At 44.4% G+C, this 22880-nt stretch overlaps 1 long non-coding RNA gene across 1 annotated transcript in view; it reads left to right on the top strand.

The window, feature by feature from the left end:
- Window positions 1-22395, top strand: part of LOC145878632 (uncharacterized) — a 54743-nt gene extending 32348 nt beyond the window's left edge. The window contains exon 2 of the long non-coding RNA XR_014392131.1: window positions 21129-22395. This is a non-coding gene — a long non-coding RNA (uncharacterized LOC145878632). The remainder of the gene's footprint in view (window positions 1-21128) is intronic.
- The last annotated feature ends 485 nt before the right edge of the window (window positions 22396-22880 follow it).

Genomic DNA, 22880 nt, shown 5'->3' with positions numbered 1-22880 from the left:
GTATAGCAATGGTAAACAACCAATTTGACTGCTTGCCATGCAGTGCCTGAGAGAACAGCCTATGACTAGGGTGGCTGGAGTCTTTGACAATTTTTAGGGCCTTCCTCTGTCACCGCCTGGTATAGAGGTCCTGGATGGCAGGAAGCTTGGCCCCAGTGATGTACTGGGTCGTACGCACTACCCTTTGTAGTGCCTTGCGGTCGGAGGCCGAGCAGGTGCCATACCAGGCAGTGATGCAACCAGTCACGATGCTCTCGATGGTGAGCTGTAGAACTTTTTGAGGATCTGAGGACACGTGCCAAATCTTTTCAGTCTCCTGAAGGGGAATAGGTTTTGTCGTGCCCTCTTCACGACTGTCTTGGTGTGCTTGGAACATGTTAGTTTGTTGGTGATGTGGACACCAAGGAACTTGAAGCTCTCAACATGCTCCACTAGAGTGACCCCTCAATTAGAATGGGGGCGGGCTCGGTCCTCCTTTTCCTGTAGTCCACAATGATCTCCTTTGTCTTGATCACGAACCCAAGAGAAGTGACACAATTTCCCTAGTTAATATTGCCAGCTAACATGAATTTCTTTTAACTAAATATGCAGGTTTAAAAAATATATACTTGGGTATTGATGTTTATGGTTAGGTACATTGGTTCAAACGATTGTGCTTTTTTCGCGAATGCGCTTTTGTTAAATCATTACCCGTTTTGGCAAAATGAAGTAGGCTGTGATTCGATGATAAATTAACAGGCACCACATTGATTATATGCAACGCAGTACAAGCTAGTTAACCTAGAAATATCATCAACCATGTGTAGTTAACTAGTGATTATGTTAAGATTGTTTTTTAAAAAAGATACGTTTAATGCTAGCTAGCACCTTATCTTGGCTCCTTGCTGCACTCTCGTAACAGGTAGTCAGTGTGCCACGCAGTCTCCTCGTGGAGTGCAATGTAATCGGCCATAATCGGCATCCACAAATGCCGATTACCAATTGTTATGAAAACTTGAAATCGGCCCTAATTAATCTGCCATTTTTATTAATCAGTCAACCTCTAATCACAAGGGTACTTGTGTCGCATGACGCACTTGTATTCTGAGGTCTTGCCTGACAAGCTGTGAAAACTGCAAGTGAACAGTGAATTAAATGATTTTTGGAGGTTCCTATACCATTGCAATCACATTGCTGGACAGGTTATGATAGCCACCTTTGCTCCTTCTGGTAGGTCCCGGCATCCAGTCATGACAAGGGAATCAGTCTGGCACCCAACTGTGCACTTTGTCTAACAGAAAAACAGGGTCAACGATTGTCATCATCCCTCAATTATGAACATAGCTTGAGAAAATAATGTATTTGTAGGCTAACGTTAGCCAGCGAGCTAGTTAGGTAGCTAGCTAGCTAACGCTAGTTATGCTAGGAATGATAGTGATAATGATGATCAAAAATATACATAACCAGCAGTCTATGGTTTAGCTACTGGTATACTCACCACCACTGGGGACCAACGAAATCCAACCACCGATTCCGCAAGATAGGGACCTTCGGCAGGGCATGCAAACCATAGTTGGTCAATACGTATAGCTAGGACTTTTCAGTCTCAAACAACCGTGACCTTTGAACTCGCTGGGGGCAATGAAACAACGGAACCCCATTCAATGAAGGGAAGTGGAGTGGGTGGAGGGGCGATTTGCACGTGGAGCTTGGCAAAAGGGGGCATGATTTGTTGACATAATTGTATAATCTAAACCCAACCTTAATTTACTCATTGTGACGCACTGAGGTTCCAAACTCCGTTTTGGACGAGACTGGCTTTATGACCAAAATGATCCAATTCACACTTTGTAGGCAATGTTTACACCAGAATAAATGTTTCTGTATCATATCGATGCCACATAGGCCGTTTTTAAAAGGGATTAGTTGGTTTTAGGGGCAGTCGCTCTTTAAGAACCACTGCCAAAGCCAGGCAGAAAGGGATAGACGGGGAAAGAGTGAGAGAGGGGGGGACAGAGAGAGAGAGAGGGAGGGACAGGGTGGGATCGGGAGAGGGTGGGACCGGGAGAGGGAGTGACTGAGGGAGGCAGAGAGGAGGATACACATGTAAGGTCACATCTGTGTGGGGTTGGCTTGGGGGGTGGGGGATGGGGAAGCGGAGAGGAAAAAAAGAGATAGCGAGAGAGAGCCAAATGTATGACCATATTAGAGAGACAGCGAGGTTAGTGACACACAGCGGAGGAGGCAGTCAGTGACGTAGTGGTACTCTCTTTCTATCCTGTCCCATTGCTCTCTCCTTCTTGCTGCCCACCCTCTCTCTCTCTCCCTTCTGTCGCTCTGTGTGTTAGTGCAGTTGGCCATATGCAGGACAGAGGGGCAGGGAGGGAACAAGGGAGGGATGGCGTTGGCTGGTACAGAACACTGTGTGCCCCAGGGCTGCCCTTACAGCACACACACTGCCCTGACATACAAAATTAAAATGTAGACAGTGCCTTCAGAAAGTATTCATACCCCTTGACTTAATTCCTCATTTTGTTGTTTTTTATATATTTATTTTACCTTTATTTAACTAGGCAAGTCAGTTAAGAACAAATTCTTATTTTAAATGACGGCCTAGGAACAGTGGGTTAACTGCCTTGTCCAGGGGCAGAACGACAGATTTTTACCTTGTCAGCTCGGGGATTCGATCTTGCAACCTTTCAGTTACTAGTCCAACGCACCACTCGGCTGCCTGCCGTTGATACAGCCTGAATTCAAAATGAATTACATAATTTTTCTCTCTCACCCATCTACACACAATACCCCATAATAACAAAGAAAAAACATGTTTTTAGAAATTCTCTGCAAATTGAAATGCAGAAATATCTAATTTGCATAAGTATTCACACCTCTGAATCAATACATGTTAGAATCACCTTTGGCACCGATTTACAGTTGAGTCTTTCTGGGTAAGTCTCTAAGAGCTTTGCACACCTGGATTGTACAATAGTTGCACATTATTATTTTAAAACATTTTCAAGCTCTGCCAACTTGGTAATTGCTCATTGCTGGAAAGCCATTTTCAAGTCTTGCCTTAGATTTTCGAGACAATTTAAGTCAAAACTCTAACTAGGCCACTCAGGAACATTCAGTGCTGTCTTTGTAAGCAACTCCAGTGTATATTTGGCCTTGTGTTTTAGGTTAATTTCTGGCTGAAAGGTGAATTTGTCTCCCAGTGTCTGGATTTTTCCTGTGCTTAGCTCCATTCGTTTTCTTTTTATCAACATGAAAACCCTAGTCCTTGCCAATGACAAGCACACCCATAACATGATGCAGACACCACGATGCTTGAAGAGTGGTACTTGGTGGTGTGTTGAATTTGCCCCGAACATAACGCTTTGTATTCAGGACATAAATTTAATTTCTTTGCCACATTTTTGGCAGTTTTACTTTAGTGCCTTGTTGCAAACATGATGCATGTTTTGGAATATTTTATTCTGTACATGCTTCCTTAAAGGTGAAATAAAATAAACATTTCACTCTGTCATTTAGGTTAGTGTTGTGGAATAACTACAATGTTGTTGATCCATCCTCGGTTTTCTCCTATCACAGCCATTAAACTCTATAACTATTTTAAAGTCACCATTGGCCTCATGTTGAAGTCCCTTAGCAGTTTCCTTCCTCTCCGGCAACTGGGTTAGGAAGGATGCCTCTATCTTTATAGTGACTGGGTGTCTTGATACACCTTCCAACGTGTAATTAATAACTTCACCATGCTCAAAGGGATATTCAAAGTCTGCTTTTTTTTATCTACCAATAGGTTCCCCTCTTTGCGAGGCATTAGAAAACTTGCCTGGTCTTTGTGGTGGAATCTGTGTTTTGAAATTCACTGCTTGACTGAGGGACATTACAGATGTGTGTGTAGCTCAGTTGGTAGAGCATGGTGTTTGCAACGCATGGTGTTTGCAACGCCAGGGTTGTGGGTTCGATTCCCACGGGGGGCCAGTATGGAGAAAAAAAAATGTATGAAATTAAATGTATGAACTGTATTCACTACTGTAAGTCGCTCTGGATAAGAGCGTCTGCTAAATGACTAAAATGTAAAAAAAAAAAAATGTAAAAATGGGTACAGAGATGAGGTAATCATTACAACATTATGTTAAACACTATTATTGCACACAGAGTGAATCCATGCAATTTATTATGTGACTTGTTAAGCATATTTTTACTCCTGAACTTATTTAGGCTTGCCATAACAAAGGGGTTGAATACTTATTAAAAACATAATTCCACTTTGACATTATGGGGTGTTGTGTGTAGGCCAGTCACTTTGACATTATGGGGTGTTGTGTGTAGGCCAGTCACTTTGACATTATGGGGTGTTGTGTGTAGGCCAGTCACTTTGACATTATGGGGTGTTGTGTGTAGGCCAGTCACTTTGACATTATGGGGTGTTGTGTGTAGGCCTGTGGCATTAATCTAAATGTAATACATTTTTAAATTCAGGATGTAACACAACATTTGGAAAATGTGATGGATTGTGAATACTTTCTGAAGGCACTGTATTTAAAACGGCACACAGGCACACGTTCATACACACACACATATAGGCACATACACACATGGGCATGCAGACCCACACAGACACACTCATGTTAAATACTACATGTGCACACAGATACAGAGACACATGATGCACCTCCTCAGTAAACAGATGATGGTTTAACACGCTCAAACACACACACACACATTTCTATACTAAACAAAAATAGAAACGCAACATACAACAATTTCAAAGATTTGAAATAATTGAAATAAATTCATTATACCTTAATCTATGGATTTCACATGACTGGAAATACAGATATGCATATGTTGGCCACAGATACCTTACAAAAAAAGAACCAGTCAGTGTCTGGTGTGACCACCATTTGCCTCATGCGGCACGACACATCTCCTTTGCATAGAGTTGATCAGGCTGTTGATTGTAGCCTGTGGAATGTTGTCCCACTCCTCTTCAATGGCTGTGTGAAGTTGCTGGATATTTTCGGGAACTGGAACACGCTGTCATACACATCGATCCAGAGCATCCCAAACATGCTCAATCGTTTACATGTATGATGAGTATGCAGTAGATGTAAGAACTGGGACATTTACAGCTTCCAGGAATTGCGTACAGATCCTTGCGGCATGGGGCCTTGCATTATCATGCTGAAACATGAGGTGATGAGTGGATGAATGTCACAACAATAGACCTCTGTGCATTCAAATTGCCATTGATAAAATGCAATTGTGTTCGTTGTCCGTAGCTTATGCCTGCCCATACCATATCCCCACTGCCACCATGGGGCACTCTGTTCACAACATTGGCATCAGCAAACCGCTCTCCCACACGGTGCCATACACATGGTCTGCGGTTGTGAGGCCGTTTGAACGTACTGACACATTTTCTAAAGCGACTATGCGTATGGTAGAGAAATGAACATTAAATTCTGGCAACAGCTCTGGTGGACATTCCTTCAGTCAGCATGCCAATTGCACGCTCCCTCAACTTGAGACATCTGTGGCATTGTGTTGTTGTGACAAAACTGCACATTTTAGAGTCCCCAGCACAAGGTGCACCTGTGTAATGATCATGCTGTTTTATCAGCTTCTGGATAAACCACACCTGTTAGGTGGATGGCAAAGGAGAAATGCTCACTAACAGGGATGTAAACAAATTTGTGTGTATGGAAAATATCTGGGCTCTTTCTATTTCAGCTCATGAAAGATGGGACCAACACTTGATATGGTGTGTTTCTATTTGTGTTCAGTGTATATGTTGAGGGACTGTATGTAGTGAGAAGTAGCCACCTGGTACTGCTGGGTCTCAGCTAGTGTTCCTGGAGATAATGTGTAACATGTACTGTATGTTCTACTACTATGCTAAACTGAGCCATGGCTGGGACATGGACATGGCTAGGGCAGGGGCTGGTTGGAGCAATAGATAGGAGGCTAGTGCAATTGTTAGGGGCTGGCAGGGCTGGGGTAATTGGCTGGGGCTGGTGGAGTTGACACATACATACATACATACATACATATATATACATATATATATCTATATATATATAGATGGATAGATAGATAGATAGATAGATAGATAGATAGGTATATATAGATGTATATATATAGATAGATAGATATATGTATATATAGATATCTATATATGTATATATATATGTATATATACATATATAGATAGATAGATAGATATATGTATATATAGAGATGTGTGTGTGTATATATATATATATATATATATATAGATGTATGTATAGATATATATATATATATACTAGATAGATAGATATATGTATATATATATATATATATATGTATATATGTATATATACATAGATAGATAGATATATGTATATATAGAGATGTGTGTGTGTATATATATATATAGATATAGAGATGTATGTATGTATGTATGTATGTATGTATGTATGTATGTATGTGTCAACTCCACCAGCCCCAGCCAATTACCCTACCCCAGCCATGCCAGCCCCTAACAATTGCACTAGCCTCCTATCTATTGCTCCAACCAGCCCCTGCCCTAGCCATATATATATATATATACTGCTCAAAAAAATAAAGGGAACACTTAAACAACACAATGTAACTCCAAGTCAATCACACTTCTGTGAAATCAAACTGTCCACTTAGGAAGCAACACTGATTGACAATACATTTCACATGCTGTTGTGCAAATGGAATAGACAACAGGTGGAAATTATAGGCAATTAGCAAGACACCCCCAATAAAGGAGTGGTTCTGCAGGTGGGGACCACAGACCACTTCTCAGTTCCTATGCTTCCTGGCTGATGTTTTGGTCACTTTTGAATGCTGGTGGTGCTTTCACTCTAGTGGTAGCATGAGACGGAGTCTACAACCCACACAAGTGGCTCAGGTAGTGCAGCCCATCCAGGATGGTACATCAATGCGAGCTGTGGCAAGAAGGTTTGCTGTGTCTGTCAGCGTAGTGTCCAGAGCATGGAGGCGCTACCAGGAGACAGGCCAGTACATCAGGAGACGTGGAGGAGGCCGTAGGAGGGCAACAACCCAGCAGCAGGACCGCTACCTCCGCCTTTGTGCAAGGAGGAACAGAAGGAACACTGCCAGAGCCCTGCAAAATGACCTCCAGCAGGCCACAAATGTGCATGTGTCTGCTCAAACGGTCAGAAACAGACTCCATGAGGGTGGTACAAAAATGTATGCAATGTATGCACTCACTACTGTAAGTCGCTCTGGATAAGAGCGTCTGCTAAATGACAAAAAAAAAAAAAATTGTATGAGGGCCCGACGTCGACAGGTGGGGGTTGTGCTTACAGCCCAACACCGTGCAGGACGTTTGGCATTTGCCAGAGAACACCAAGATTGGCAAATTCGCCACTGGCGCCCTGTGCTCTTCACAGATGAAAGCAGGTTCACACTGAGCACATGTGACAGACGTGACAGTGTCTGGAGACGCCGTGGAGAACGTTCTGCTGCCTGCAACATCCTCCATCCAGCATGACCGGTTTGGCGGTGGGTCAGTCATGGTGTGGGGTGGCATTTCTTTGGGGGGCCGCACAGCCCTCCATGTGCTCGCCAGAGGTAGCCTGACTGCCATTAGGTACCGAGATGAGATCGTCAGACCCCTTGTGAGACCATATGCTGGTGCGGTTGGCCCTGGGTTCCTCCTAATGCAAGACAATGCTAGACCTCATGTGGCTGGAGTGTGTCAGCAGTTCCTGCAAGAGGAAGGCATTGATGCTATGGACTGGCCCGCCCGTTCCCCAGACCTGAATCCAATTGAGCACATCTGGGACATCATGTCTCGCTCCATCCACCAACGCCACGTTGCACCACAGACTGTCCAGGAGTTGGCGCCACCTCATCAGGAGCATGCCCAGGCGTTGTAGGGAGGTCATACAGGCACGTGGAGGCCACACACACTACTGAGCCTCATTTTGACTTGTTTTAAGGACATTACATCAAAGTTGGATCAGCCTGTAGTGTGGTTTTCCACTTTAATTTTGAGTGTGACTCCAAATCCAGACCTCCATGGGTTGATAAATTGGATTTCCATTGATTATTTTTGTGTGATTTTGTTGTCAGCACATTCAACTATGTAAAGAAAAAAGTATTTAATAAGATTATTTCTTTCATTCAGATCTAGGATTTGTTGTTTAAGTGTTCCCTATATTTTTTTGAGCATTATAGATAGATAGATGGTACAGACTGGTGGATAGAGGATGATCTGAGGATGTTGGGTGTCCATAATATCCTTAGGAAGAGAGGGAGGGCTCAGACATGAAGAATTGTGTGAAAACTATCAGCAGTCAGACGTTACAGCGTGTGGTCTGAAGTGATCACGCCTGGGTGCTTGCGTGTGTACTGTCCTCTCTCCAGTCACATCCCTCCCCCTTGACACAGTTATAGAGAGGGAGCTTTATTGCCCACCCCACCCCCTCTCTCCTTCCCTCCCCCCATGTCAAGCCTCCTGTTACTGAGGCTGCACACCTCGCCCCCCTTCCTTCTGACCCCGCCCCTACTCCACCTTGAGAGAGAGCCTGACTTTTTATGCCAAAAAAATGTAATACAATTTTTTTTGCAAAGACTTACAGAGGATACTACCCTCTACAACAACCTTCACTCCAAATCAAAATTCCAAACCTAAAACCTTGATTTTTGACAGAACCTGGAAGGATTCTTACTACCAAGGATGATCCTGAAAAAATGTCTAGCAAACCAAAATGTATTATTTTATTATTTATTTTTAATGTAACCTTTATTTAACTAGGCAAGTCAGTTAAGAACAAATTCTTATTTACAATGACGGCCTACAAACCAAAACCTGCAGAACAAGCACAGCAGAGACTTGGAAATACCATTCAACCCAAAACTGAAAGAGTAATGTTCAGTCTAAAGCTACTTCTGAAGACAAAAAGTAAAATACATTACAATAATCTGTAGATACTGTTTTTTTGTTATATAAAGACTTAAATTAAGGCTACCAATCTACCAAGTTTGTTAAAACAGGACAGATGTCCTGGCTGCAACAGGACGAATGTCCTGGCTGCAACTTCAATTTGCACCAAGGTGTGAAAGCCCTAGAACCCAACAATAGTAGCAGAGAATCACAGCCTCCTAAATGCAGAGGCCTCTGAGGCCCCCTGATCCATGGCTTTTCCCTGTGCAGAGGTCATCATAGTACAGTACCCATTGGGATATAAAAAGAACACTGCCTGGAGTAAGTATAAAATAAGCTCCTCGAGGACAAGCCAGAGACACTATTTTCTGACTGTTACAAAGATGGGAACATAAGCAACTTCTTTTCCACACAGACCCCTGGCATGGCACAGTGCTATAAGAACACACTACCCCTCTGTCAAGAGCGGGTGGAAGAGAGGGGAGCTCAGGGTGGAATACAGTTTCAGCAGGACTTTTGAGGGATCAAAGAGAGGGCAGACCGCACAGACACATAAAACAGACCAGCTCAACCCCCCACCCAACAAGGCCCGGAGGGCTGAAGGGGGACATAGACGGCTGTCTGGGAGAGCAGGCTGCACTCTGGACTGAGGCGAGAGAACGCAGGAGAGATAGGAACACAGCAACAGCACTGAAGGAGGAGGTGAGAAAGGTGGGACAGAGAACAGAAAGCAGCCACTTCCCCAGAGAAGACAGCAGAACAGCCAACCTCAGACCTGGACCACAACCTCAACACCACACAGGACCCACCCCACCCCCTCTTAAAAAATCCAAATCAACTTTATTGGTCACGTACACAGATTTGCAGATGCAATGAAATGCTTGTGTTTCTAGCTCCAACAGTGCAGTAATACCTAGCAATAATGTTAATAAAATTAAGAAATATCAGAATGAGCAATGCCAGAGACAGGAATATATATATATAACACACACACACACACACACACACACACACACACACACACACACACACACACAGTAACAGCAGGTAGCCTTGTGGTTAGAGCTTTGGGCCACTAACCGAATGGTTGCTGGATCGAATACCTGAGCTGACAAAGTAAAAACATATACATGATCAATTACAAATCTTATCAGTTATTAAAGACTACCAGAACCCACTGGGGTTGTCCAATTGCATTAAAGGAACTACAGGACAAAATACAACCCCTCCAAACCAAAAAGGCCTGTGTTGTTGATGGGATCCTAAGTGAAATGATAAAATATACAGACCACAAATTCTAATTGGCTATACTTCAACTCTTTAACATCATCCTCAGCCCTAGCCCCATGTCCTAGCCATGTAGGGGTGGGTGGTGAGTGGACTCCAGCCTTACAGCTCCAGTGATTGTGTAACGGATCGCTGTGAACCTCACAGCCCCCTCCCTTTTTTCCTCTCTACTGCCCTCTCCTCTCTCTCCTACTACCCCTCTAGCTCTCTGTTCCCTCTCCTCTCTCTCCTACTACCCCTCTAGCTCTCTGTTCCCTCTCCTCTCTCTCCTACTACCCCTCTAGCTCTCTGTTCCCTCTCCTCTCTCTCCTACTACCCCTCTAGCTCTCTGTTCCCTCTCCTCTCTCTCCTACTACCCCTCTAGCTCTCTGTTCCCTCTCTCATACCAGTACAGTATCTTATTTTTCTTATCGTCTCCTGTGGCCACTCCACTCTCCTCTTTCTTCACCCTTCTCTCATCTCATCCTTCCTCTCCTCCCCCTCTTCTCCTCTCACCCAGTGCTCTAGGTGTCATACGGAGGAAAAGCAAACTTATGAGCCTAGTAGACCCTAAGACTAGAGCCTAGAAACCTCCCTCCCTCATCTGCCTGCAGAACATAAGACTAGAGCCTAGAAACCTCCCTCCCTCATCCGCCTGCAGAACATAAGACTAGAGCCTAGAGACCTCCCTCCCTCATCCGCCTGCAGAACATAAGACTAGAGCCTAGAGACCTCCCTCCCTCATCCGCCTGCAGAACATAAGACTAGAGCCTAGAGACCTCCCTCCCTCATCCGCCTGCAGAACATAAGACTAGAGCCTAGAAACCTCCCTCCCCCATCCGCCTGCAGAACATAAGACTAGAGCCCAGAGACCTCCCTCCCTCATCCGCCTGCAGAACATAAGACTGGAGCCTAGAAAGTGTGTGTGTGTGTGTGTGTGTGTGTGTGTGTGTGTGTGTGTGTGTGTGTGTGTGTGTGTGTGTGTGTGTGTGTGTGTGTGTGTGTGTGTGTGTGTGTGTGTGTGTGTGTGTGTGTGTGTGTGTGTGTGTGTGTGTGTGAGACAGAGTCTTATTATGTGTCTGTCTGTGTTCTCTTGGCTGTGGTCTTCTATTTGTGTCAGCCGTGTCATCTGTGAGTTGCGATGGTAAACCATAAACTGTCTGTCTTCATACTGAACCAACATGAAGTCACGGTACAGTTACAGTAGACAGAACATACTGTCACTTCCTTCATTGTGGATCTATCCCATTTTCCTCACCTCATAGTCAATGGCAATTTTTTATATTTTATTTTTTATTTCACCTTTATTTAACCCGGTAGGCCAGTTGAGAACAAGTTCTCATCTTCGACTTGGCCAAGATAAAGCAAAGCAGTTCGACACAAACAACACAGAGTTACACATGGGATAAACAAACGTACAGTCAATAACACAATAGAAAAATCTATGTACAGTGTGTGCAAATGTAGTAAGGTTAGGGCGGTAAGGCAATAAAATCGGCCATAGAGGCGAAATAATTACAATTTAGCATTAACACTGGAGTGATATATGTGCAGATGATGATGTGCAAGTAGAGATACTGGGGTGCAAAAGAGCAAGAAGATAAATAACAATATGGGAATGAGGTAGTTGGATGGGCTATTTACAGATGGGCTGTGTGCAGGTACAGTGATCGGTAAGCTTTAAGATATAAGTCTCCAGCTTCAGTGATTTTTGCAATTCGTTCCAGTCATTGGCAGCAGAGAACTGGAAGGAAAGGCGGCCAAAGGAGGAATTGGCTTTGGGGGTGACCAGTGAGATATACCTGCTGGAGCGCGTGCTACGGGTGGGTGTTGCTATGGTGACCAGTGAGCTAAGGCGGGGCTTTACCTAGCAAAGACTTATAGATGACCTGGAGCCAGTGGGTTTGGTGACGAATATGTAGCGAGAGCATACAGGTTGCAGTGAGAGCATACAGGTCGCAGTGGTGGGTAGTATATGGGGCTTTGGTGACAAAACAGATGGCACTGTGATGAGCCTTGTGTCACTGTGTGCTGTTAAAGACACAATGGTCCCAGAGACTCCTGTGTCCAGTTTTGTGTCTGTGGGATATAGGCGTGTGTGTTCCAGACGACAGGCCACACTGTGCCCACGTGCGGTACCCACAGGGAGGGACACAGCCAGGCAGCCACGAGGTGTGGAGACAGGGGAGGAGAGGGGGAGCAGGAGGGACAGGGGAGGAGAGGAGAGGGAAGAGCACTGACCCAAATAGTCACTCTGTTCCCCCCTCTCCCTCTCTGTCACACACGGTCCTCCCCCTCTCACACTCATCACGCTCTCTCTTTTTCTTCATCTTTTTTTCTGCCCCTCCCTCCCTCTCTTTCCCCTCCCACCCCCCTCTCTCTCTCCCTCCCTCTGTAACTTCCTGTAGTGGGAAAAGCAGGGCTGGGATCAAATCCACCCCACCCTCTCGCCACCCTCTCCTCCCTCCCCCTCTGTCTCTGTAACTTCCTGTAGTGGGAAAAGCAGGGCTGGGATCACACCCACCCCACCCTCTCTCCACCCTCTCCTCCCTCCACCTCTCTCTCTGTAACTTCCTGTAGTGGGACAAGCAGGGCTGGGGTCACACCCACCCCACCCTCTCCTCCCTCCCGCCCTCTCTCTGTAACTTCCTGTAGTGGGACAAGCAGGGCTGGAGTCACACCCACCCCACCCCACCCTCTTTATTCCTGGAACTCCCCACAGTGTGAGGTCCCAGGGGAGGGGAGACACAAAAGCATACCCCACATACCCTTTGCCCCCATGTCTCTCTCTCTTTCTCTCTGACACATGCATACAAACAGTCCCCCAAGCCCCTTGCCCCCTCAGCTGGCATCTCAGCTCTCTCTTCTCAAAGCGCTGGGTGAACACAGGAAGTAGCTTAGTACAGATAGAGAGAAAGGGGGTGAATCTCAATTGCATACTCATTGCGTCCTCTTCTTCGCCTCTTTCTCAAAACCCATTGGAGGAGAAGGTCAGAGGGGAGGGACCGCTGGCTTTCTCATCCAATGAGTTTTGAGAAGGAGGCAAGGAGAGAGGAGTATGCAATTGAGATTCTCCCAGTGGAAGAGAAGGGAGGGAGAGGGGAAGCTAGCCTAGTTAGCCTTCCTGACTGACTCTTTGTGGATCTACTGCTCTCTGTTGTGGTTAGCTAGCTAGTCAGAGGTGTCGCATCACATTGAGCTCACTGCTTACTTTTGTGACTATAGAGGGGTCTCTGTTCCTCTACAATGGGCATTGGGAGAGGACAGCATGTGTGAAGGGGGAGGGGTGTGTGTGGGGGGGAGGTGTGTATGTAGTTGGGGGATGGGGTGTGTGTGTGTGTGTGTGTGTGTGTGTGTGTGTGTGTGTGTGTGTGTGTGTGTGTGTGAGTGGAGGCAGGGGTGTGTGTGCATATAGTGGGAGGATGTGTGTGAGTGGAGCCACACCTAGGCTGATTGGGGGACCACACCTCGGTGAGGAATCTGCTGCAGCTGGGTCACATGTCTGCCCCTCCTCCTCCCTCCTTCCCCAACCCCACCCCCACACCTAAACAGTTCCATATTGCAGCCAACTCTTTCTCTCTCAATTCAATTCAATGGGCTTTATTGGCATGGGAAACATGTTTACATTAGGTTGTATTTACAGTGGTGTTTGTTCTTCACTGGTTGCCCTTTTCTTGTGGCATCAGGTCACAAATCTTGCTGCTGTGATGGCACACTGTGGTATTTCACCCAGTAGATATGGGAGTTTATCAAGATTGGAATTGTTTTCAAATTCAAGTCTGTGTAATCTGAGGGAAATATGCTACAGAGCCTTCAGAAAGTATTCACACCCCTGGACTTTATCCCCATTTGTTGTGTTAGTAAATGGGATTAAACTGTGTCATTTATTGCTAGTGATCTGCACAAAATACTCTTGATGTCAAAGTGGGAAAAAACCACTCATACACATCATGACTAGATAAGTATTCAACCCCCTGAGTTAATACATGTTAGAATCACATTAGGCAGCGATTACAGCTGGGAGTGTTTCTGGGTAAGTCTCTAAGAGCCTTCCACACCTGGATTGGCCAACATTTGCCCATTTTATTACCTTCTAAATTCTTCTTCAAGCACTGTCAAATTGGTTGTTGATCATTGCTAGCTTCTACTAAGCTAACATATGGGATTGTATTAAGATGGTCACATATTTAAGCCCTTATTTTTGTTAGAATCATCTACCTCCATACTTCCATTCATTTGTATGGGTTAGCTTCAGATGAGTCCCATGACACTTGTGTTGGTTGTAGAGCAAAATGGAGAACACCATCTGTTTGTGAGAGTCTCCCCTTTACACAGTGGGGTCATATTTTCTGTATGTCTCATGGTCTGACAAACACCGCTATAGCTCGGCCACCTTCCACCGCAGATGCGGAAGGCCGACATAGGCGGATGCAGCCAATACAAAAATACATATCTCTAGTTTAAACTGACACATTTTGATGGGGATTGTTTTATTATATTACTTAGATAAACGCACGGGTGTGTCAGTAGACTCTTAAGGATTTGTATTTTTTATTTCTATATATTTTTTGGTACTTTTACCCCTTTTTCTCCCCAATTTTTGATATCCAATTGGTAGTTAAAGTCTTGTCCCATCAGCCGCAGCCCTACGGACTAGGGAGAGTCAAAGGTCAAGACCCTTGCATCCTCTGAAACACGACCCCGCCAAGCCGCACTGCTTCTTGACACTCATCGCTTAACCCGGAACCCAGCCGCACCAATGTGTCGAAGGAAACACCATCCAGCTGGACATTTTACTACATATTTTGAAGCATGTCTTACCTCGCTTTAAAGTAGCCTCGCCAAAATGTAACCAAAAATGCAGGCAATTATTGGGAGAGACAAATACAATATGACGTCCATCTAACCTGGAGGAGGAAATGATTGTCCTAAAACAAACAAACGTAGCACTGACCCAATGATAGACTGTGAATATGCACACTCACCGGGGAGATGGCTGATGTACTCTAGTGGTGCCAATAACTTTTCGCTCAATTAAGTTGAGAATTTTTATAATTAAAAGACAGTTTGGAGTCTTTTCATTGTCTTCTATTTACAGCAATAGCCATTTCATTTTCCAAACTGTTTTTCTGCGATTGAATTTTTTTATGTTGCGATATACCTGGCTGGGTCTCTCTGCTTTTCACTGGCAGTCATAACTCAACAATAATCTATTTGGTATTTGCTGCATGCTCTGCCCAAATTGTGGGCCCTTCCAACTGTAGGCTATGAAGTGTGGCCTGTGTGGCCAAATCATGCTTTCTGATGTAGTACCCTATTTTGAATCATTTTATTTACATATGTAAATAAGCTATTTAGGCTATATAATTTTGGCAGTTTAATTCAATGTACTTTTAGGGAAAGCTTCCCCTAGACATACAGAAGTGCCACCTATGTATTCTAACATCTCATGGGAATTCGGTAAGAATGATGAACACCGTTGCATTGGAGTTGCATGTTCTGTTAAGATGAATTAACATAAACTTAATGTGATTTCTGGCATTCTGAGCACCGTGGGTGGATGCCCTAATCAGGTTGCGCAACCGATGCATATGAATCCAGGACATGTCCGGTAAATTAAAATGGTGCCGGACACAAATTTCCGGACCCACAGTTTCCTAAGGAAACCCTGATGTGTGTGCATGTTATGTGTGTGTGTGTTGGAGTGTCAGTGAGTGTGTAGAGTCCTGTAGGTGTGCATAGAGACAAGGCAACAAAATGTTTAAATGCATGCGTCAACTCAGTCCACGTAGCCATTCTGTTAGCTATTTAAATAGTCTCATGACTTGGGGATAGAGGATGTTCAGGAGCCTATTGGTGTCAGACTTGCCGTGTGGAAGCAAAGAGAACAGTCTCCAGTCACACCGCGCCTGATATAGAGGTCCTGGATGGCAGGGAGCTCGGCCCCAGTGACGTATTGGGGTGTCCGCACCACCCTCTGTAGCGCCATGCGATCGAGGGCGGTGCTGTTGACATACCAAGCATAGAGTGAGTCCAGGTAATTATTTTGTTACCTTTTTTTTTTATACTTATTTAGTCTTGCCATAACAAAGGGGTTGACGTTTCAGCTTTTCATTTATGCTTCATTTGTACACTTTTCTAAAAACATAATTCCACTTTGACATCACAGGGAATTGTGTGTAGGCCAGTGACAAAAATCTCAATTTAATCCATTTTAAATTCAGGTTGTAACTCAACAAAATGTGGAAAATGTCAAGGGGTGTGAATACTTTCTGAAGGCACTGTATGTGTCTCTAATATTGTCATACATTTGGCAGGAGGTTAGGAAGTGCACCTCAGTCTTCTCTCGAGAACCAGGTCTGCCTACGGTGGCCTCTCTCAATAGCAAGTCTATGCTCACTGAGTCTGTACATAGTCAAAGCTTTCCTTAATTTTGGTGAAGGACAGAGGGGGGCTTGACTTAAAAAATTGCAGAGTAATAACAAAAATAGAAAATCCTGAGCAGTCAAATGAATGCTTTAGTGAATCTAGTGTTAACAGAGATACCACTGTGACTGACCATTTCCTAAATACGTCTATATAACATACTGCTTTTAGAATTGTAATACCATAAACAGAACTGGAGTTATAACCAGTTTTAAGAGGGCATGTCATTTTTTTAAAGGTTTTCCCCCATTTCCCCTCCTCCTCCCGACAGTGGAAGGTGCAGTGCCCAGTTGATAGTCACCCTGATAATTTCCTCAACTGAACATAAACTATACCCAAACTAATTTCACACATATAACAGATGAAATAAATGGAGTCGAGTATGATTGGGGAGAATGGGTGAGTTGATGAGCAGGGGAAGCGAACGATGCATAATTATGTAATCACCAGTTATGAATGAAGAACAGGGCTGGCCATTCTATTGTATTGATACTGTATATTCTAATTCTAATCTCAAAATGGTATGTACCCTATATCAATCCACGTGTCACTGTAGCAGTCTTATCGGTCGACTCCTACACAGTGAGAGTGTCCGGAATTTACAACGTCAAAAAGACCAAGACGAATGGATGCACGTGCTGCGTCAGCGCTGCTACAACATCCGACTGAAAACCACTCAGGTGGTTGGGAAGAAATGAATCATGACATCTCTGATGATTATTCTTCTGATTCTGGGCCTCATTCTGAACCTATACATGCGAGGCCTAAGCGTTAAAAAGCCAGAACGGTGCTCACTGAGCAGGTGCCCGCGCCACCACCATTAGAAAGAGATGGCACCGTTTGGATAGAATAAGCCGGTGACAATGCTACGGGCCGATTATCAGCACTAAATGTCATCACTGAGCGAGCAGGCCCTACATCTCAAGCTAAAATCAATATCGGCATTGCACTCGTTGTTTATGTGGCATGGACGTACAGCCCACTGTACTGTGGCTGAGGTGCACAGGTGCTGAGGTGTATGTACCATTCTTTAGAGAAACCACGTCACGGAATCGTTCCAGAAAGATCATGCGTTACCTCCATTTTGATGACAAAGAAACGAGAACGTGACGCCTGGAAACATGCACATTTGCCATGGAATCCGACGTTTGGAACAAGTGCAGACAATACTTGACTGTTTGACTGCTGTCATATCGACACTTTTATATTCATTACAATACCATTATTGGTTTTGTGCAGATTATCACTATTTATCAAGCACACTTGTCACTACTGACGTTTTCACGCTCACCGTGCGTCTGTGGTTGGGGTATTTTATTTAGTCGTTATAAAAATACGCTTTTTCCGTGTTTTAACCATATGCTTTCTGTTTCATAGTTGTAACAAAGGCATCCCACAAAAAGAATGTATTGAACACTTCAATTTTGGTGTTTTTTGTTTTGACATACATCCTACAGTAACATAAACTAATGAACATGCTATTGTCTTATTTGAAATAAAATTTAAATCGTATTCTAATGTTAATCGTATTCTAACTGTCATAAACAACCAAATTATATATTTTTTGCGATCGCATATATGATATGTATTAATAACGCTGTTAAAATGTTGCTGTCAAAATGACTGCTTGTTAGATTGAAGGGGGGTTCCTCGTGGCCCAGCGGTTCTGGTGTTAAGGGTCAAATAGCATTCCAGTTTGCTTTTGGTTAGTTTTTTCAAATGGGTCAAGTAATTATCTTTGTTTTCTCATGATTTGGTTAGGTGTAATTGTGTTGCTGTCCTGGGGCTCTGTGGGGTTTGTTTGTGATCAGAGCCCCAGGACCAGCTTGCTGAGGGAACTCTAGTTCAGGTTCATCTCTCTGTAGGTGATGGCTTTGTTATGGAAGGTTTGGGAATTGCTTGCTTTTAGGGCCTTGTAGAATTTAATGTCTCTTTCCTGGATTTTGATAATTAGCGGGTATGGTCTTTAATTCTGCTCTGCGTGCATTATTTGGTGTTTTACGTTGTACACAGAGGATGCTTTTGCAGAGTTCTGCATGCAGAGTTTCAATTCTGTGTTTGTCCCCAATACTTAAATCAGTTATAGAACCCACTGCTCTTGATGTCAGGTCTCGGGTCCACTCACCAACCAAGAATTCACAAAATGGGACAAACACCCAAATGAGACTATGTATTTTTTTATTTCACCTTTATTTAACCAGGTAGGCCAGTTGAAAACAATTTACATTTACAACTGCGACCTGCCCAAGATAAAGCAAAGCAGTGCGACACAAACAACAACACAGAGTTACACATGGAATAAACAAGCGTACAGTCAATAACAGAATAGAAAGTCTATATACAATGTGTGCAAAAGTAGTAAGATTAGGGAGGTAAGGCAATAAATAGGCCATAGAGGCGAAATACTTACAATTTAGCATTAACACTGGAGTGATATATGTGCAGATGATGATGTGCAAATAGACATACTGGGGTGCAAAAGAGCAAGAAGATAAATAACAATATGGGGATGAGGTAGTTGGATGGGCTATTTATTGATGGGCTATGTACAGGTGCAGTGATTAGTAAGCTGCTCTGACAGCTGATGCTTAAAGTTAGTGAGGGAGATATGAGTCTCCAGCTTCAGTGATTTTTGCAATTCGTTCCAGTCATTGGCAGCAGAGAACTGGAAGGAAAGGTGGCCAAAGGAAGTGTTGGCTTTGGGGGTGACCATACCTGCTGGAGCACGTGCTACGGGTGGGTGTTGCTATGGTGACCAGTGAGCTGAGATAAGGCGGGGCTTTACCTAGCAAAGACTTATAGATGACCTGGAGCTAGTGGGTTTGGCGACGAATATGTAGCGAGGGCCAGCCAACGAGAGCATACAGGTCGCAGTGGTGGGTAGTATATGGGGCTTTGGTGACAAAACGGATGACACTGTGATAGACTGCATCCAGTTTGTTGAGTAGAGTGTTGGAGGCTATTTTGTAAATGACATCGAATGCAGAGTTCTTCAAAAATAACCTTCATGTACAAAGCAAAACCCCAAGCAGTACATGCAGACCAGAGAAGACTAGAGAAGAGCCCCCTCAGCCAGCTGGTTCTGGTGCTCTGTTCACAAACAGACCCCACAGAGCCCCAGGACAGCAACCCAACCAAATTATGAGAAAACAAAAAGGTAACTATTTGACACACTGGAAAGAATCAACAAAAAAACGGAGCAAATTGGAATGTTATCTGGCCCTAAACAGAGAGTACACAGTATCAGAATACCTGACCATTGTGACGGACCCAAAATTAAGGAAATCCTTGACTATGTACAGATTCCGTGACCATGGTCTTGCTATTGAGAGAGATCGCCATAGAGGGAAGACAGGCTATGTGCCCACTGCCTGCAAAATGAGGTGGAATCTGAGCTGCAATTCCTGACCTCCTGCCAAATGTATGACCATATTAGAGACACATATTTCCCACAGATCATTCCCACAAAGAATTTGAAAACAAATCAAACATTGATAAACTCCCATATCTGTTTGGCGAAATAAAGCAATGTACCGTCACAGCAGCAAGATTTGTGACCCGTTGCTATGGAAACAGGGCAACCAGTGGAGCACAAACAGTGTAAATACAACCTATATTAATCTGCTTACTGATCTTCCTCTACTATTCCTATTACAGCTATTTGCACATTGTTAAAAACACTAGACCGTTGATAATAGTTTTTGGTTTCTCCTCACTTTTCTGTATTGTTTATTTCACTTGCTTTGGTAGTGTAATCCAATGTTTCCCATGCCAATAAAGCCCCTTTGAATTGAAAGAGTGTGTGCGTCTAGATTGTGTGAGTGTCTCTCTCTCTCCACTCCCCTCTGCTTCTAGAGAAGGGTGTGACTGCCTACCAGTGAGAGAGAGGGAGGGGACACAATACTTCTGTTGAGCTGCTTCTCTGTTTCTCTTTCGCTCTCATTCCCTCACTGGCAGGGCTAGGTTTAGGCTTTCTCTCTCGCTCTCTCTCTACTTCTATGTCTCTTTCTCTTTTCCTCTCGCATAGGCCTACCCTTATTTCTATTATTTGTCTTTCTGCATAGCACAGTTTTAGAGTAGTAGGCCTACCGTTTGAGAAGAGGGTAATGCTGGTTGTATTTGTGTGTCATTTCCTATTTTCTTACCTGTCTCTACTCCTCCTTCCCCTCCCCCTGTTCTCACCTCTCCTCTCTTATGGCTTTGTTATCTTTCTCTTTGCCTCTCTCGACCTCTATCTCACCTCTCTACTGCTTTCTCTCTCTCATTCACCCAACTCCTCCTCCTCTCATCTCTCTGTTTTGTATGTCAGGGTATGTAACAGTTGGCTAGCATGTCCTTTCTCCCTGTGTAGCAGTAGTCTAACTGTTCCCCTGTACAGATTACTGTGCCTCTCTCTTTCTCTCTCTCGCCGTTCTCTATATGTGTTATGTGTCTAACGTGTAATCTCTTCCAGTGTAACTGTTTCTCTTCTCCATATGTGCTACTACTGGCTAACAGTCCTCTCTTTCCCTCTCCTCTGCAGTGCCAGTCGAGTCCTAAGAAGGCCAGCAGTGGTGCCAGCTCCCAGTCCCAACCACAACCCAAGGAGCCCCAAACCAAGAAGGAGCCCCAAACCAAGAAGGAGCCCCAACCCAAGGGTCCCAAGAAGGAACCCAAGACAGAGCCCCAGACCCAGGTGGAAGAAGAAGACATGCCCTCAGTACACATCAAACCAGAACCAGAAGAGGTGGAGTGCACGGTGAGAGAAGGAGAGGAATGGGTGAATTAGTTGGTGTAGAGGGACAGTGAGAAACAGCTCTGAATGGTTGTAGGTGTAGAGAGAGGCTGAAAGAAAATGGAGACCGGGTCTGTCTCTGGACTGTTAGAGAGGGTGGAGGAAAAGGTGGGGTGGTGATGACTGGCTGGAGAGTAAAGAGTGAGAGAGAGAAGGGTGGAGAGGGTGTGGATGGTTAGATAAGAAGAGTAAGGGCGGGGGAGGCTGGTGAAGAGAGGGAGAGAGATGGAGGAGGGGACCTGCAGAGTGGGTGGGGTTAGGACTGTGCAAACTAAGTTACAGAAAATTCTGAATAAAATGTTTGGTGTAGGACAGATTATTTGGAATAGGGAATCGTGGCAGCTTTAAATCAAATCAGTTTATTTGTCACGTGCGCTGAATACAACAGGTGTAGACCTTACAGTGAAATGCTTACTTACAGACCCTAACCAACAGTGCACTTTTTCAGTAAAGAATAGGTATTAGGTGAACAATAGATAAGTAAGGAAATAAAAACAACAGTAAAAAGACAGTGAAAATAACAGTAGTGAGGCTATATACAGTAGCGAGGCTACATATAGGGCACTGGTTAGTCGAGCTAATTGAGGTAGTATGTACATGACTGTATAGTTAAAGTGTCTATGCATATATGGTAAACAGAGAGTAGCAGCAGTGTAAAGAGGGGTTGGGGGGGGGGACACAATGCCAGATAGTCCGGGTAGCTAATGTGCGGGGGCACTGGTTAGTCGAGATAATTGAGGTAGTATGTACATGACTGTATAGTTAAAGTGACTATGCATATATGGTAAACAGAGAGTAGCAACAGTGTACTTTATAGGCCTAAGTTACATTTCTATGTGCAAAGCCGTGAATGTAGAGAGAGGGGGGGAGTTGGGTAAGCAATACAAAGTTACAGAGCTTCTAGAGAGAAATGTGTTGTGTAGAATAGATTCTCTGTCATGTGAACTAGGTAATCATGTTGGCTCTATAGGCCTGTGTTGCATTTCTATGTGGTACGTTGTGAATGGAGAGAGGGAGGGAGGAAGAGTTAGAGGGGGGAAAGGGAGGGGGATGGGTGGGTGGATGGGCTGATGGGGCGGGGGCTGGGTGGGCCACCATTACATAAGTGCTCTTTAGAGAGGGGTGTGGTTGGGTTGTCGTGTGTGTGTGTGTTTGCCCGCACCCTTGTTTGTGTTTGCCCACGCATACATGTTTGCCCGTGCCTGTGAGTGTGTGCACGTTTGTGTGTGTGTTGACCACCACTCGTGAGCCACCCAGTAAAGATTACTACAAGCTTCACGCCGTTGATCTATGGGTGGGTGGTGGGGCATTTCTGGGGCAGCGGACACTTTTTGGTAACATGATACCCTCGCGGGTCCCACTCCCATTCACAAGTGGGGCGATAGCAACGATTTTTTATATTTTGTGTTGTATTGGTTTTGCCCCAAACATGACACTTTGTATTCAGGACAGAGCGTTAATTGTTTTGCCACAGTTTTTGCAGTATTACTTTATTGCCTT

This window comes from Salmo salar, chromosome 04 (assembly GCF_965601325.2).
Source record: "Salmo salar chromosome 04, fSalSal1, whole genome shotgun sequence".
In the NCBI taxonomy this organism is placed as follows: Eukaryota; Metazoa; Chordata; class Actinopteri; order Salmoniformes; family Salmonidae; genus Salmo; species Salmo salar.
Note: the sequence above shows the minus strand (reverse complement) of the source record. Positions and strands in the feature narration are given on the sequence as shown.